At 39.5% G+C, this 15,451-nt stretch overlaps 1 long non-coding RNA gene across 1 annotated transcript in view; it reads right to left on the bottom strand.

Annotated features, from left to right (window-relative positions):
• Positions 1–274: 274 nt before the first annotated feature.
• LOC117886641 overlaps positions 275–15,451 on the bottom strand; it is a 79,053-nt gene continuing 63,876 nt past the window's right edge. Inside the window, exon 6 of the long non-coding RNA XR_004648010.1 lies at positions 275–621. This is a non-coding gene — a long non-coding RNA (uncharacterized LOC117886641). The remainder of the gene's footprint in view (positions 622–15,451) is intronic.

The following is a 15,451-nucleotide window of genomic DNA, read 5'->3' as shown; positions in this document are numbered from 1 at the left end:
TAAAATATTGATACGGCTGATAAAGCTGAAATTCTGTGTTCCTCTGTCTCTGCATGAATGTGCCTTGAAAGAGGGCTTCCTTTCCATTGCAAGGGATTGCCCTTGTTTACTTAAGATATTTCTAAAGCACTTCATATCACTTTGCCTGATGAAGTAGAAACAAAGAAGAGAACTATACAGTACATCACAGGCTACATTCTGGTTGCCTCATTCCATTCAGCACATATTAGTCATTTTTCCCCTCCCCATCTCCAATGAATTCTAGTTTTTAATCTTTAAAAATAGGGATGTCCACCTAGATTATTCTTAATTATCAGAACACAGTATTTCCTTTCATATTCAAAATTGGTGCCATCTGTGAAATTCAGATCCATCTCTAGGTTTGAATTTCAAATCTCTCTAGAGTCCTGAGGTCAAATCAGATATGCACATGCAGTTGAAGTTATAGGTGTGTGGATGTATATCAGAAGCCTGAATTTAGCCACAAAGCTGTTGGTTTTGGTTCACACTCATCTCAGAACTGAAGTTCAGCCAAATCTTTTGGGCACAAAAATATGGGCTGGAAACTCTTTGGGCTCTCCCACAGCATTTCACCACTTCTGCTCCTAGTCAGAAGCAGAGCTGGAACATAAAAATGAAAATAATGTGGATTACTATACTAAACATTTACCATTGTATACAAATATGTCACCCTTTCAACCCCACACCCAACCCCCATGGACTTAATCTCCATTTCAAAGCCAGCTTGATTATTTCTGAGTCTATTGGCAAACCAGTTTGGGACAGTTCCCCCTACCCTACACATTTCCCCCTTATCCAAACAACGAATTCCTGTCAATCATTAAACCAGCACTGTGTTTTGTGGTGGGGGGGTAGGATTTTGGAGCAGGAGATAATTACATAGGATACTCTTCAAAGGTAGCTGCTCCTGCTTCATGACTTGGCCCAATAGTCAGATCACTGCAGTTCTGCCCTTCTGTGGGGATGAGGGGTGCATGTATCTGGGAGTCTCAGGACCCATTGTGCCAGACAATCTTCCCTGTTACTGCCCTTTAATGGTGCCAGTGGCTGGTAGGGGAACCCAGGCCCGCCCACTATGCTGAGCTCCAGGGACCCTACAACAAGCATTTACGGTCTGCATAGTCCTAAACCTTACTGCTGTATCCCTTGGCACTTCCTACCTTCCCTTCTCTCACACAGAGAGACTGCAGCCTCTCTCTCTGCATCCCCTTTCTACTTTCTGCTATTGGGCTTTATACAGGCCCCGCATATGCCTGTCCAGCTGAACTTCATCTTTACTTAGTCCTCCTTGCTCCCTGGCTCCTCCTCCAGTACAGCTTAGGTGGTTAATTGGTCCATGGACACTCCATCATACTTCCCAAATCAGAGAAGACCTGGTCCATGGGCTTTGATGGGCCAAATGGCCTATTCTGAAGTGTTTATGTTGCATACCAGCATACATTATTTTACAACGTCTGTGTGAAAGGATTTTTTGCTACTCTAGCCATGTATCTGCCCACACACAGTCTCATTAGAAAAAAAAAGAGAGAGAAAACTATTATCTACCTGTAGCTCATCTTCAGCAATAATACTTTCCTTAAAGCTACCTGGGGCAAATATGTAGAACTTGTAATGCAACACTACAGTCACCCTTGGAAACAAGTCAAAAGTTAGGATGGAATTGGTAGCTAGCACAGTGACTAGAAACATTACTTGCAGTGGTAACCTAAATGTAACATAATTCCTGTAATATACACAGTTAGTACCAAGTCCAATTTAAAGTTTCCTGCCTTGCTGTCAGACAAAGCCATGCTGTTATTGTAATGAGCCCACTGGTTTGTTGTTCTTGTTCTGTTTTTTTATTTTATTGCTCAAGATGAGTCGGTTAGTTCTTTAAGATCTTTAAAAGATGTGTTAACAGCCCCATGGAAATCTGAACCTTGGGAAAACAGGGAAAAAACAGGGATGAATAAGTGGTGTCACCCCACTAAGTCCATACCTTCGGCTATGGTACAGTACGTATTGACACTATTCCAGATGCTAGCTACGAAACCATAGATGAGAACTTTAAAATATTAACAGGCAGTAGAAATAGCCTGAATCTATAAGACAAAGACCAAGTTCTACAAAACAAGAGGTGCCTTTAACAACTAGAGGAAAGGGACAGTCAATTTATCACTCATCATTTGCCCACTGCCAAAGAGTTGCCCCTGTAAACTGGTACTAGAACAGTTTAGTTTAGGAAATGATTTATTCTTCCTACAGAATCCATGCCCTGTGTGATGCGAGTGCTGGATGCCATGCTGGTATTGCTGGCAAATAGTTGGCGAGATACTGATGGGTTAAAACAAATACTTCCTGGCCATAAATGTTCAACTGATTTGTCAGCAAATTATTGACAACGATTCATTTCATGTACTCAGAAAGGTGGTTTAATGGCAAAACTTTTACATTATTGAGAGAATGATAGTAGCTGTTTTTATAGCATCTCCATCTGAATGTTTTCCTAGTACAGCTATATATACTTTTATGCTTATATACAGAACAAACTTAACTATCAGACCCACAGGGAGAATGTAATTGCTTATACCCTGGATATCACTATGCATTTTAACAAACCATACATCATTTCTCACTAATGCTAAAGAGCTGATTCAAAGCCCAGTGAAGTCAAGGGCTTTGAATCAAGAGCTTTTCCACTGACTTCAGTGGGCTTTGGATCAGGCCCTAATCCTCCCAGGATAGAACTTCAGAAATATTAAGAAGCTAGCAAGCAGGGAACAGGAGTCCTATACAAATGCTCTTTAAGAACAGCAAGGTAATCTGCTGATACATGAATGGAAAGTTCATGTATATTAAATAATGATAAAATAAAAAAGTTAAAAAAGGAACATAGGAAAAGTAAAATGAGTTCATTCTTCATTAAATACAACCCCTGACCATAAGGCTTTGTTCTTCCTTCTGCTACTTCCTGACTCATGCACAGCACAAACAACTCCAGCCAAGATAAGATTATATTAATATGAATAACAGTGATAATCATAATATTAAAATGAAAGGCAAAGGTGGGAGTTAAAAGTTGGACAGAGGAACAATTTGCTTTGAAAAAGTATGGCTAAGGAACTGAGAATCTGATGACAATCTATGGCCTGAGTTCAGGAGGTCAGCCTCGAATATAAGGATGGATCTTTCTTGCCTACAAATTTATTTCATGAAGATGCAAGAAGTAAAAGCCTCTACTGCAAAGAGTCATGGAATCAGAGACTTACCCTTTGGTTGAAAAGAAGGTAAATACTGGTTCTCTAAGAAAAAGGCACAGTGGTTTTCCTAATAGGCACGCAAGAAATAGATGCTTGACAAGTAGAGTACATTCAAGTCTAGATGCGCCCATGACAACAAACACACATCATGCTTTGGGGGCTTTACTGCTGTGGATGTCCAGTTCTATTTTTTTAATCTTATCTCCCATCATTCAGACCTTAAGCTGGACTGAAGCGCCTGAATCTGATAATATTGTTTATATTAGGAGTGTCTGAGCAAAAGACAATTTAGAATAGTTAAACTAAAATATTTCATTAGGCTATACACATGACTTCATTAGGCTCCTTGTGTTTGTGTGTGTGTGCATATACATGAAGCAGAGCATACAATTGTTGGCTATGATAGTCTAGTGGATAGGGCACTAGACTTGTAGCCATTATATTCTGAGTCTATTCCCAGATCTGCTACTGGCCTGCTTGGTGCCCTTTGGGAAGTCAGTTTATCCATATGGGCTTCAGTTTCCCCACTTATAAAATGGGGATAATGGTAGATAAAATACTTTGCAAAGCATTTTGAGATCTATAGATGAAAAATGCTATGTAAGAGCTAGGTATTAGAAGTAGCATTATCATCAGAGGACACATTTGTTATTAGTTGTATTTAGCAATGTTACACAGTAGTTAATTGTCTAAAAATGGTGTATGTATCACTCAGGCTACCAAAAGGAACCAAATTATAAAAAGCAACCTACTATATTTACTTTCTAAATGTACAATAGTCAGGTGTGAAGATCTTAAGATGGCTCCTTCAATGTTTTGCATTTGTCTCCTTTTAATGGTGCAACATCATCATGGGCAATCTCTGATGATGTAGATTGTGTATGGATGTATGTTTTTGTGGATAAAATATTCAATAATGCTATTGCAGTGTATTATAGATACATGGTAAATAATTACTCCATGCTTCTAGCAGTAATGCTCTAAACAGAAGAAAACGAGGACACGTGCTAAGCCATGTGTGTCTTTATGTGTACAAAAAACTATTAATTCCAATTTTACAGTTAACATAAGGAAAAAAGATATATAGGCTGTAGATGTTCGTATTTAACATTGTGCAGTGTATGCACAATATTAGACACTGAGTTAATCTAGCACAGTAGTATCCTCTCGTGGGCTGCGAGTCAGTGTTTACATTGACCATCCACAGGCACGGCCGCCCGCAGCTCCCATTGGCCGGAAACGGCGAACCACAGCCACTGGGACCTGCAGGTGACTGTGCCTGCCGACAGTCAATGTCTTGCAGCTCACCAGTGGATTACCCTTGTGGGCCGCGTGCAGACTGCAGACCGCCCACCACTGTTCTAGCAAATATACTTGATGAAACATATTCTCCTGTTTTGCAGTATTGTATCACTCTAACAGTACGCCACAGCTCCTAAGGCGGGCAATTGCCTTTTTTTTTTTTTTTTTTTTTTTTAAACAGTGCTGAAAATACCAGCTGTTTTCAAATAGAGCTCCAATGTCCCTAAATAATGGTTGGGAAGCCATCAGAGAAGACAAACACTGAAGTCTTGCTTTAGGTCTGTGTTAAATTTGAGGATGCCTGAGATTGCCTAAGGAATGATCATGCAACAGAAAACAAACTCCAAGTTCATCCAGCCCTAATCATTTTGAAGCTACACAGTGATATTATGTAGTCAATGGAACACACTGGTAAAACAATAACTTGGCCTGCAGCCAACACAGTGCACTTAAACAGAATTCTAGTACCTATAGATTAAAAATGCTCTGCAAACGTACACAGAAAGCATTCAGCCTGAAGAGCTCCCTAAATGTTTGTATTCAAAGAGCAGTTGTTGCTGGGAAGCACCTCACAGGTCAGAAAGACAAAGCAGAGGAAATAACAAAGTGCACTGATAGCAAATTGCCTCAGTATGCAGTGAAAATGGAGCACGAAGTTGAAATTGTTGCCAGATTGTCACAAAGTACATGACTAGGGAGAAAAAGAACAAAACAAAAAGAAAAACCAACCCACTCTTAGAGTGGATGTTAAGACCTAACAATAAAAATGTGAATGACATGACCCTCAACAGTGTCCCCTAAGGCCTATAACACTGGTCTACAATTTTTGAGAAGTCGTCTGCTTCAGAGATAAAATGTGCTATTTATTATGTATTGTTATGTGCTGAATTCAAATATGACAATTAAAACAACTGATTGGCTACTGTTTCTAAGATATTTAAGTTTTTACATTTTATGTCTATGTATATTGTGTAGACTGTCCAGCAATAGTCTGCAAGCACTGATGGGCTCCATTTGCCCTGATAGCATTTCTCCATAGTTGCAATGTCCTGGTGAAATCGCTCGCCATGCTCATCACTCACTCCTCTGCAGTTCAGTGGAAAAAAATCTAGATGAGCGTGCAAAAAATGTATCTTTAGTGACATGTTGCAACCTGTTCCACCAACATGTTGCAACCTGTTCCACCAACAACCTGTAGTTGTCTGCCTTGTTGTTTCCGAGAAAATTTATTGCCACTAACTGGAAGGCTTTCCATGCCGTCTTTTCCTTGCCACACAGTGCATGGTCAAATGCATCATCTTGAAGAAGTTCACGAATCTGAGGACCAACAAAGACACCTTCCTTTATCTAAGCTTCACTTAACCTTGGAAATTTTCCACGGAGGTACTTGAAAGCTGCTTGTGTTTTGTCAATGGCCTTGACAAAGCTCTTCATCAGACCCAGCTTGATGTGTAAGGGTGGTAACAAAACCTTCCTTGATTCAACAAGTGGTGGATGCTGAAAACTTTTCCTCCCAGGCTCCAATGACTGTCGGAGTGGCCAGTCTTTCTTGCTGTAGTGGGAATCTCTTGTACGACTATCCGATTCGCAGAGAAAACAGCAGTACTTTGTATATCCAGTCTGCAGACCAAGCAAGAGAGCAACAACCTTCAAATCGCCACAAAGCTGCCACTGATGTTGGTCATAGTTTATGCACCTCAAAATTGTTTCATGTTATCATAGGTTTCCTTCATATGGACTGCATAACCAACTGGAATTGATGGCAAAACATTGCCATTATGCAGTAAAACAGCTTTAAGACTCGTCTTCCTTGAATCAATGAACAGTCTCCACTCATCTGGATCGTGAACAATGTTGAGGGCTGCCATCACACCATCGATGTTGTTGCAGGCTACAAGATCACTTTCCATGAAGAAGAATGAGACAAGATCCTTTTGACGGTCACGGAACATGGACACCCTAACATCACCTGCCAGGAGATTCCACTGCTGTAGTCTGGAGCCCAACAGCTCTGCCTTACTCTTGGGTAGTTCCAAATCCCTGACAAGATCATTCAATTCACCTTGTGTTATGAGGTGTGGTTCAGAGGAGGAGGATGGGAGAAAATGTGGGTCCTGTGACATTGATGGTTCAGGACCAGAAGTTTCATCCTCTTCCTCGTCTGACTCAAGTGAGAATGATTCTGGTGCATCAGGAACCGGCAGTCCTTCTCCGTGGGGTACTGGGCGTATAGCTAATGGAATGTTTGGATAATGCACAGTCCACTTTTTCTTCTTTGACACACCTTTCCCAACTGGAGGCACCATGCAGAAGTAACAATTGCTGGTATGATCTGTTGGCTCTCTCCAAATCATTGGCACTACAAAAGGCATAGATTTCCTTTTCCTGTTCAACCACTGGCTAAGATTTGTTGCACAAGTGTTGCAGCATATGTGTTGGGCCCACCTCGTGTCCTGATCTCCAATTTTGCAGCCAAAATAAAGGTGATAGGCTTTCTTAACCATAGTGGTTATACTGATATAGGGCAATTTGTTCAGCAGAGTGATGTAAGCTTCGTTATGATTGCATCATCCATGACTTCTAGGAATAACACGATGCAATTCATATAATGTATGACACAATACCAGCTTCAGATTGCATCATTCATTGTTTTGCCTAAAAAGCAAGTACTGTCCAAACCCAGTCATAGATTTATTCATAGATCCAGTCAAAGATGTATTTTAGTCATTTCTGGTTTAAATTGAGATTCCCTTCCCTTTATAACTCACTTATCCTCCGCCATTCCCAAGTCAAGGGTCGTATATACTGACCCAATAGCATATCTTGAAAACTAGAGCCAATCAACAATTTTAAGCATCATTTTCGTTCTGAGTGACCCAGAATTAGTAAAGTTTGACTACATTTATTTCAGACGCATTGTGGCTGTAGAGCAGTGTAATTAAGAACATTGGAACAATGGTACAAGTCAAGATATGAGCTACATCCCTACTTGCATTGTGTTGATGTATGGGGTTTGGTTCACTTGTGTTGTCATATGACAGCACATTACCTGTTTATTAATTAGCCTTAGATGTTCATCCTATATTCAGACCTGACACATTACAGTGCTCAAATTAATAACCATTTTAATTAAATCCTGTATTTTCCAACCCAGAAGTGATGGCACATGTACCTCCTGTGAATGTAATGGTTTATATTCTCACCCATTCCAAGCATATTCTAATGAGTCATTGGCACAATATTCATATTCTAATTTTCTATCCTAATTAATTCATCCCTTTCACAACTATTCTTATAATCTAAAATTTGTTCTTATTACTTTAACCTTAGCTTTAAATCTAGCTTTATGAAATAGAAACCAAAATAAAAATTTCAACTGTCTTTACTTTTGCTTGTGCTGAATTAAAATAGCACCAAATTTGTTTCTCCTCTAAACATACCTTGAGACATGGTGGCTTTGGTCAATAATTGCTGGTGTGTGTGTATGTGTATACACACACTAGAATGAAAAGAAAAGGTCTCAACTAAAGCTGAGCAAATAATTCACAATAAATATTTTACTGAGATTTTAGCTACTTGTTCTACTTGCAAATGTCTGCAAGCAGATTGGCATGTCTTATTCAAAATTATTTGACATTTTGGGAGTGAGGTTGTTTTTTTTTCTTTTCTTTTTTTTTCTCCTTATGGGAAACAGATCTCTCTGATCCAGTGGTGGATACTGGATATTTAAGTGTGTTGATTATTTGTGATTGGTCAGATAAGTCACAGGGAAATGTTTCTGCTCACTGATTGTGGGGCCTGTTCCGAACACATCTGGAGCTTTCTGCAGACTCAAGCCAGTACCAGCACCACTCCACACACTTGCTAATAGCACTGTAATTAGTCCATAGTAATTACAATGTATGATGTTTTATTTAATATAAATGAATACAACTTTCATAAATGAGGACAGGCTGATTGTAGTAGGATAGAATGGATAGAGAGCCAGCTGGCTGGGGAAAAAGTGGTCTGGAAATAGGTTGGCTGCTGGCATGGGCTGTAAGGGCAAGAAAATAAGTTATGGGTAGCATGAAGAGGCAGCAGTTGGAAGAGGGCAGAAGATGTTCTCATTCTGGGGCAGTGTGAAGTAGCTAGGATAGAGAGTCCTAAAGAAGGCCCAAATAAGTGTCAGTATAAAGCACCTGGGAGAAGATAAGAAGCTTGAAGCTGGGGGCAGCAGGTGAAGCAGCTGCGAGCAATACAGCAAAGTATACTTACTTCCCCGCCATTTCCTCGCCACTGACACACTTAAAACATCAAATATCTCCAGCCTTGTGAGAAGCAAGGATGGACCTCTAAGCCTCCGCCTCTGTGTGTCCACCCAGCCCAGGTCTCCTTGCATCACATCAACCCAGGTATGCAGCCTGTAAGAACTGGCCAGGGCTGGGCAAACATTTTCTGCCTATTTTTGGACAGAAAATTAGGTTTTCAACTAAATGAAAAGGTTCACTGAAAGTGCCTTGTCATTTTGAAAACTTCAGGTTTGGGCCCAAAAGCTTCCCAAACCCAAAGAATTTGAGCTGAAAACTGAAGCCAAAAAAAGTTTTTCTGTTTATTGATGAAAAATTTAAATTTTCTGTTAAACGTTTTGACAAATAATAAAAGCTTTAATTTCTGACAAAATGTGTCCTGGGAGAAATATAAAAGCATTTTCCAATCTGTTGTAGAAATGATACTCCCTGATGGGACAAGACCACAAAACATCTCCAGCACAAACAATAACTAGATGAAAATGACCATGTATGACTTTGCAGTTTGGTTCCAGGAAGGCTCACAGGAACAGGAAAAGGGAGAAAGGGTGTCCAAGGCAAATCCATTTGTTCCATTTGCACAAATAGTTTCATCATACTCTGTTCTCAGTGTGGAAATACTAGGAGACTAATTTTTCATACAGAAATATCCATCCAAAAATATATGTTCACCCATCACACTTAGAGAAAATATATTTGCATGTGTAACCAGCAACTGTTCATCCAAGTAGTTGTTTGGATGCATATTTACCAACACAAACGCCCTTTGGCAGTTCCACTGATGCTGCACAAAAGTGCAACATGGCAGGGATATCCCTATTTTAAAATATATCCCTAAAAAATTAGTTGAGCCAGTCTTACAAAGGTCAGATACAACAAACAGGTCCCACACATCAATGACTTATTTTTAGTGCCTGCAATACAGCTGAGTGGATGCCAACATATTCTTTTCCACAGCTACAGTGAGTGTACAGACCTCCAAAGCATCACAACATAAATGTGAAAGAACAATCTTAACTCACTCGGTTCATGCTAACGCTACTGGTGCTGTCACTTCTTTTCTTCAATACTTTTCTGCTCTTATATCCTCTGCTTGTATTGTCTCTGCAGATTCTCAGTAAGTGGGTCAAAGGGCACATGAAGGTTTTTTTGAATGCTGACATGAGAAAAATAAATTTCTATTTCCCAGAGGCAGAACTATTGGTGCAGAACATAATTAAACACTGGCTATTGCTTTTCCTCCACGCAGTCTTAAAGGGGGTTAACAGACATAGGTTTGAAACAAATCCTGGACTGCATTATTGGCCTAGTAAAATGTATGAGAGGGCAGAAGGGAATTCAAATTTAAGTAGAGTTTGGGATTTTGTTTATTTTGGGAAAAATAACTACTTTAAGTCTCTACCATGCCAAAATATGTGTCTGTCTGAAATGAAAGAGCCAGACAATTGGAGACAAAAACAGTTTCCTCCTAGTAAAATTGCTACTCAAATGCTGCTGTCAGTATTGACTGGTTTGTTTGCACTACAAGGGTGAAGTTAAAATTCCCCAGATTGTCTTCTTTCACCCCAAAATTTCACAGAATCTGACTTTGGTTCATGAATTAGCTTTACTTGAATTGGTTATACATTCAATTTCTTTTTGAGGAGCATGCCACAGGGTAACTTGTCATCTGTTGTTTCAGCAGATGACATGCCAGTTTAACTTATTAATACAGACTTATTTATTGTTTCTTAAATATTACAAAATTATAAAGGTGATGATTAATTCTGTACTCGGGATGGAACAATACCCCTTTCCTCGCACTGAAGGTATTTTCTTATCGCTGGCCAAAGGGAAGGCATTCAGCAAACTGGACTTCGCTCAGGCTTACCTTCAAATGAAGTAGAGGAAGGGCCAAGGAAACTCTTCACCATCGACACCAAAAAAAAATTTGTCCCAGTACAACCAAATGGTATTTTGGAGTGGCATCTGCCTCTGAAGTCTGGCAGAGAGCAATGAACCAGACCCTCCAAGGAATACCAAGCTATAGGTTTTACTTAAACAGAGTCATTGTCACCAGATTTGGTGATAAGGATCATTTGAAAAATCTGGCACAAGTTTTCAAAAGGTTGGAAGAATATGGATTACAGGTGGACCGTGATAAATGTGAGCTCTTTGCAGAAGCAGTTATGTACTGTGGACACATCATATATGGTAAAAGACTGCCTAAGTCACTGGAGAAAGTTGAAGCATCTATGAGGGCTCCTCACCCTGAAGATGTCACAGGTTTGTTCCTTCATCAGTTTGCTAGCTATTACCATAAATTCTTGCCAAACCTGGCAACACTATTGTACCCACTGAATCAGTTTCTTCAGATAAGAAAATGCTGAAAATGGACTAAGCAATGTGAAGAGGCTTTCCAGAAGGCGAGGCAGCTAGTTACTTCTGAGCACATATTAACTCCCAGCAACCCAGAGCTAGCAGTCTCCTTGGCATGTGATGCATCACCCTATGGAATTGGTGATGCCGGATGGTCAGGAACAATCTATGCTTCCAGATCTGTAGGTTCAACAGAATACAACTATAACCAGAGAGACCATGAAGCCTTGAGTCTAGTCTGGGGAGTTAAGAAATTTGGACTTTACCTGTCTGGTAAGAAGTTTATACTCATGACAGACCGTAATCACATGTTGCCCATGATTAACCCCAAGGGGGGTGTTCCAGAAATGAGTGTTGCTCATATTTGGAAATGGGCTTTATTCTTGCAGGCCCATAAGAATTATGTCAAATTTAAGGGAACAGCTCAATGTTGTAATTCTGATAAATTATCATGACTGTCATTGTTGGGTACAAGCCCCACACAACCACAAGATAAACTTACTGCTGTTGAAATGTTAGATGTGGCACAAATTGGCATGCTTCCTATTACTCAGGCAACACTGAAACAAGAACTGAGTAAAGACATTACCTTAGCAGAGGTTTATGAAGCTGGAAGACAGAACCAGTAGAGAGGTTAAAGCCATTCTTTCATCGGAGGTGTGGCACGCACAGGAATAAAAATGTGTCTGCTTTTGAAGAGGCACTTTCTTTGCCCCCTATGGCCAGAGGAGCTGGCTCCCCTCCACCAATCTTTGAGAGGTGCAACAGAACAACCAAGTTCACTACAGGCCAAACTGCAAACTTCTTGTTGGCATATTGGGATGCCACACATGCAACAAAACCAGTTGCCTGAAAGTTTGTTCCTAGGATGCAACTACCTGTCGCACTTGGATTAGTTAAAGCCTGATCTGTGAAGAGGGGCAATTAACAAGCAGACTGATCAAGCAAAGGACCATGGCCCTCTTCAATTAGAGCGCTACATATCGAACAACGTGTTCTTGCTCAAGATTACAGAGGTGATCACAAGTGGGTTCCTAGTACAATGCGAGTTTAGAAGGGACCTTATTTTTATGCGATCACAGTGAAACCTGATGTGATATGGCATCACCACATTGGGGGATACATTCTGAATTGACTCAATCAAAGAGTCATGACACTGTCTGCACCCGATCTGATTGATTTGAATTTTGAAGTTCAGGACACTGTAGCTCCATTGATTCCTAGCACAGAGGAACCAGAATTGTCTTCCGAAGCATCTGTTGACGTGTCTACTCCAGAACCGGAGAAATGCTAACCTGTGTACCAAAGGAAACCACCTGAGTGATTCAATGTGTATTTGAGAAGTGCAGGTAGTCTATTCTGATGTCCTTATTCATAGCTGCAATTTCTAATGTTAGGTTAGATATGTTTGGGGGCGGGGAGGATAACTCAATAAGTGGGGAGGAATGTAGTGTATGCATTGTAATTGTGCATGTTCCATGCCTCACCACTAGAGGCATCTGTATGTATCAAGATCCTACTAGTGGAGCAGTAGAGTGTGGTAGAACAAGAAGCAATGTGGTTATTGAATAAACAAGCAGGTTACATAGCTCTCTGTCTGTGTCTTAACTGGAAAGTTCCTGGGTCCAGACATAACAGACTAACACTTTGTTAGTTTTAGAAAATGGGTTTAAAATTCAGCAAAATTCCCAGTTTAAAATTCCCTCAAAGAGATCCAGTTCCACTGGGTCAAAAATACAGTGAGAAGAGATACCTCCCTCCCCCAAACACACACACAGAGCTCCTATAAAAGCTGGAAATTGAAAGGTGCAACCAAAATGAAAACAAATAAAAATATTACCTAAAGAGTCCTGGACCTCATAAAAGGGTCAGGTTCAGTTTGGTGTGAAGAACCGGATCCTTTTTTATTTTCATATATTTGCAGATTTTGAAACCAGAAGGAACCATTATGATAATCTAGTCCATGTTCTACATAACATAGGCCAGAGAATTTCTCCCAGTGATTTCTGCAAAGACCCCAATAATCTTGATTGAAAATCCAGTCTTGATTTAAACTTCACTCCTTATTCACACATCCCCAGAACTAACAGGAGTTAATCATGGCTCAAGATTTTAAAATTCTGGGCCTGATTCTCCTCTGTCTTGCCCCAATTTTACAGCCATGTAACTCTAATTGGAGTAAGTTTGGCTTTATGCCAGTGTAACTGAAAGGAGAATCAAGCCTTTTATGTTTCCCTATAATCTTATTATGCTGCTACTGTCTCTTTAAAAGCCCTTAGAACTGTTTATGTATTTAGCTCAAATAAACTATTTAGCTAAATTGCTAAAATGGGGGATATTTTACTCACAAGGAAACATCTGAGTTATATAGATATTAATATATAATCTAAGGCTATAACTGGCGATTGTGCATTTTAGGGCCCTGACGGCACTTGCTTACGTGAAGAAAAAGCTTTTATTTTCCCTGTTAGATCATAAGTGCTATATTGTTAGTGCAGCATCAGCTCTAAACCAGGTTACAAGTTGCTTATTCTTCAAAATGAAGCTTTACTTTTTAGCTTAATTGCTTTTTTTTCAGGACTATTATTAACTTCCTGGGATGAAAAAAAACACACAACATTTTAAAGAAGCAGAAATATCTGTAGCATAATGTTGGTCTCAAAAAATAAAGTAGCAGGAATGTAACAGTTGCATATTGTCATATATTTATTTCACCAACATATGGATTGTTCATAGGGGTAACTATGAATAATCAGGTCTACTACTACCAGGGCTGTGTATCAATTATATTTAAGCTGTTATTTATTATTTGTACTATAGTACTTTCTAGAAGTTCCAAGCAAAGCTCTACCCCCTTGTGCAAGGTGCTGTACAAAAACATAGGAAGACAGTCCCTACCCCACAGAATTTACAATTGAAGGGTAACAGAGGCACAGGGAGGTGAAGTAACTTGCCCAACATCACCCTGCAAGTGAGTGGCAGACTTGGGTACAAACCCTACATCTCGATACCCAATCCAGTACACTACCCACTAGACCATGCTGCTTTTGTGTTCTCAAAAGATCAGCTAATGATGCACAAAGTAAAAGTCTTCTTACTATATGTGACTAAACTACTGATGCCTTTTTTTTAACAATGTTTTCTTTCTAAGCCTCCAAGTTTTTAAATTAGACAACTTTTGAACAAGCATTTTTACTGGTGTACAAAGGTACTGGGATCTTGTATCACTCAAGAGTCTTTCAAGTATTGCACTTAATCACATCTCATTGATCTGGAAATGGAGTGCATGGTTGGCAATCTAAAAATGGCATAAAGCTCTTCGAGTCTAAGAAAGACAATTGCTGATGATATACAGTAGTTAAAAGGAAGGGATCAATGAAATGAAGGAACTGAAAGGCTTTTTTTATTTTGTTTTTAAAAAGGTTCAATACATAAAGAGAAGGAGTTTCTAAATAGTTTAATTAAGTTTAATTTAGAAACCAATTGAAAGACAAATGGAAAAAAACAAATCTGAGCTCTCTCAAAGAGAATGATTGAATGGGGCTCTGGTTCTCACTATAGTCTGAGATTTTTCATGGGAAGTTATCACTCTTTATCTAACAAAACAGTAAAACGTTGTTCATGTTTTCTTTTCTCTTCTAGTCTTTTACACTATTTGTCCATTGGTGTATCCAACATAAAATGTCACCAGGAAAATATCAAATTAGTAACTATAACTTGGCTTTATTTAAGCAAGCTAACTTAGGTGGCTATGTATATATTCTATTCTGTAAACTATTCTTAGACTGTAGTATATTTTACCAGAGTATGAATTTATTATATGCTGCTCATATAGGTGACTTTCATAAAATATATCTGGCATTTTCAGAGTATCACGTCACTATGATATTTTTTCTTCAGGACAGGAACAATGGCAGTCGCCCATTCACTTCAGCTGATCCTAGATAGTTTTATTATACCTTCCAGACATCCAGCTGCTTGTCAGCTGCATCTCTGATGGCAAGTGGTATCTCTTGAGCTTTGAAAAACTGAGAGCTTGCCCCTTTTGTCAGATTGAAGTTGACTTTGATGCTGTTCAGATGACCAATACCCTTTTGAAACACCAGCACCACTCTAGATAAAGTCTCTTCCAACTGCTGTTGTGAGCTAGTACTCAGGTGGACTTGAATAGACTTGATGGGATCACCAACCTAAGCAAATGCTGTTCAGGCAAAGGTGGCTGAAGAATGCTCATGCTCCCAT

The sequence above is a fragment of the Trachemys scripta genome, chromosome 13 (genome assembly GCF_013100865.1).
Source record: "Trachemys scripta elegans isolate TJP31775 chromosome 13, CAS_Tse_1.0, whole genome shotgun sequence".
Taxonomy (NCBI): domain Eukaryota; kingdom Metazoa; phylum Chordata; order Testudines; family Emydidae; genus Trachemys; species Trachemys scripta.
This window is presented reverse-complemented; position numbering and strand designations above follow the sequence as displayed.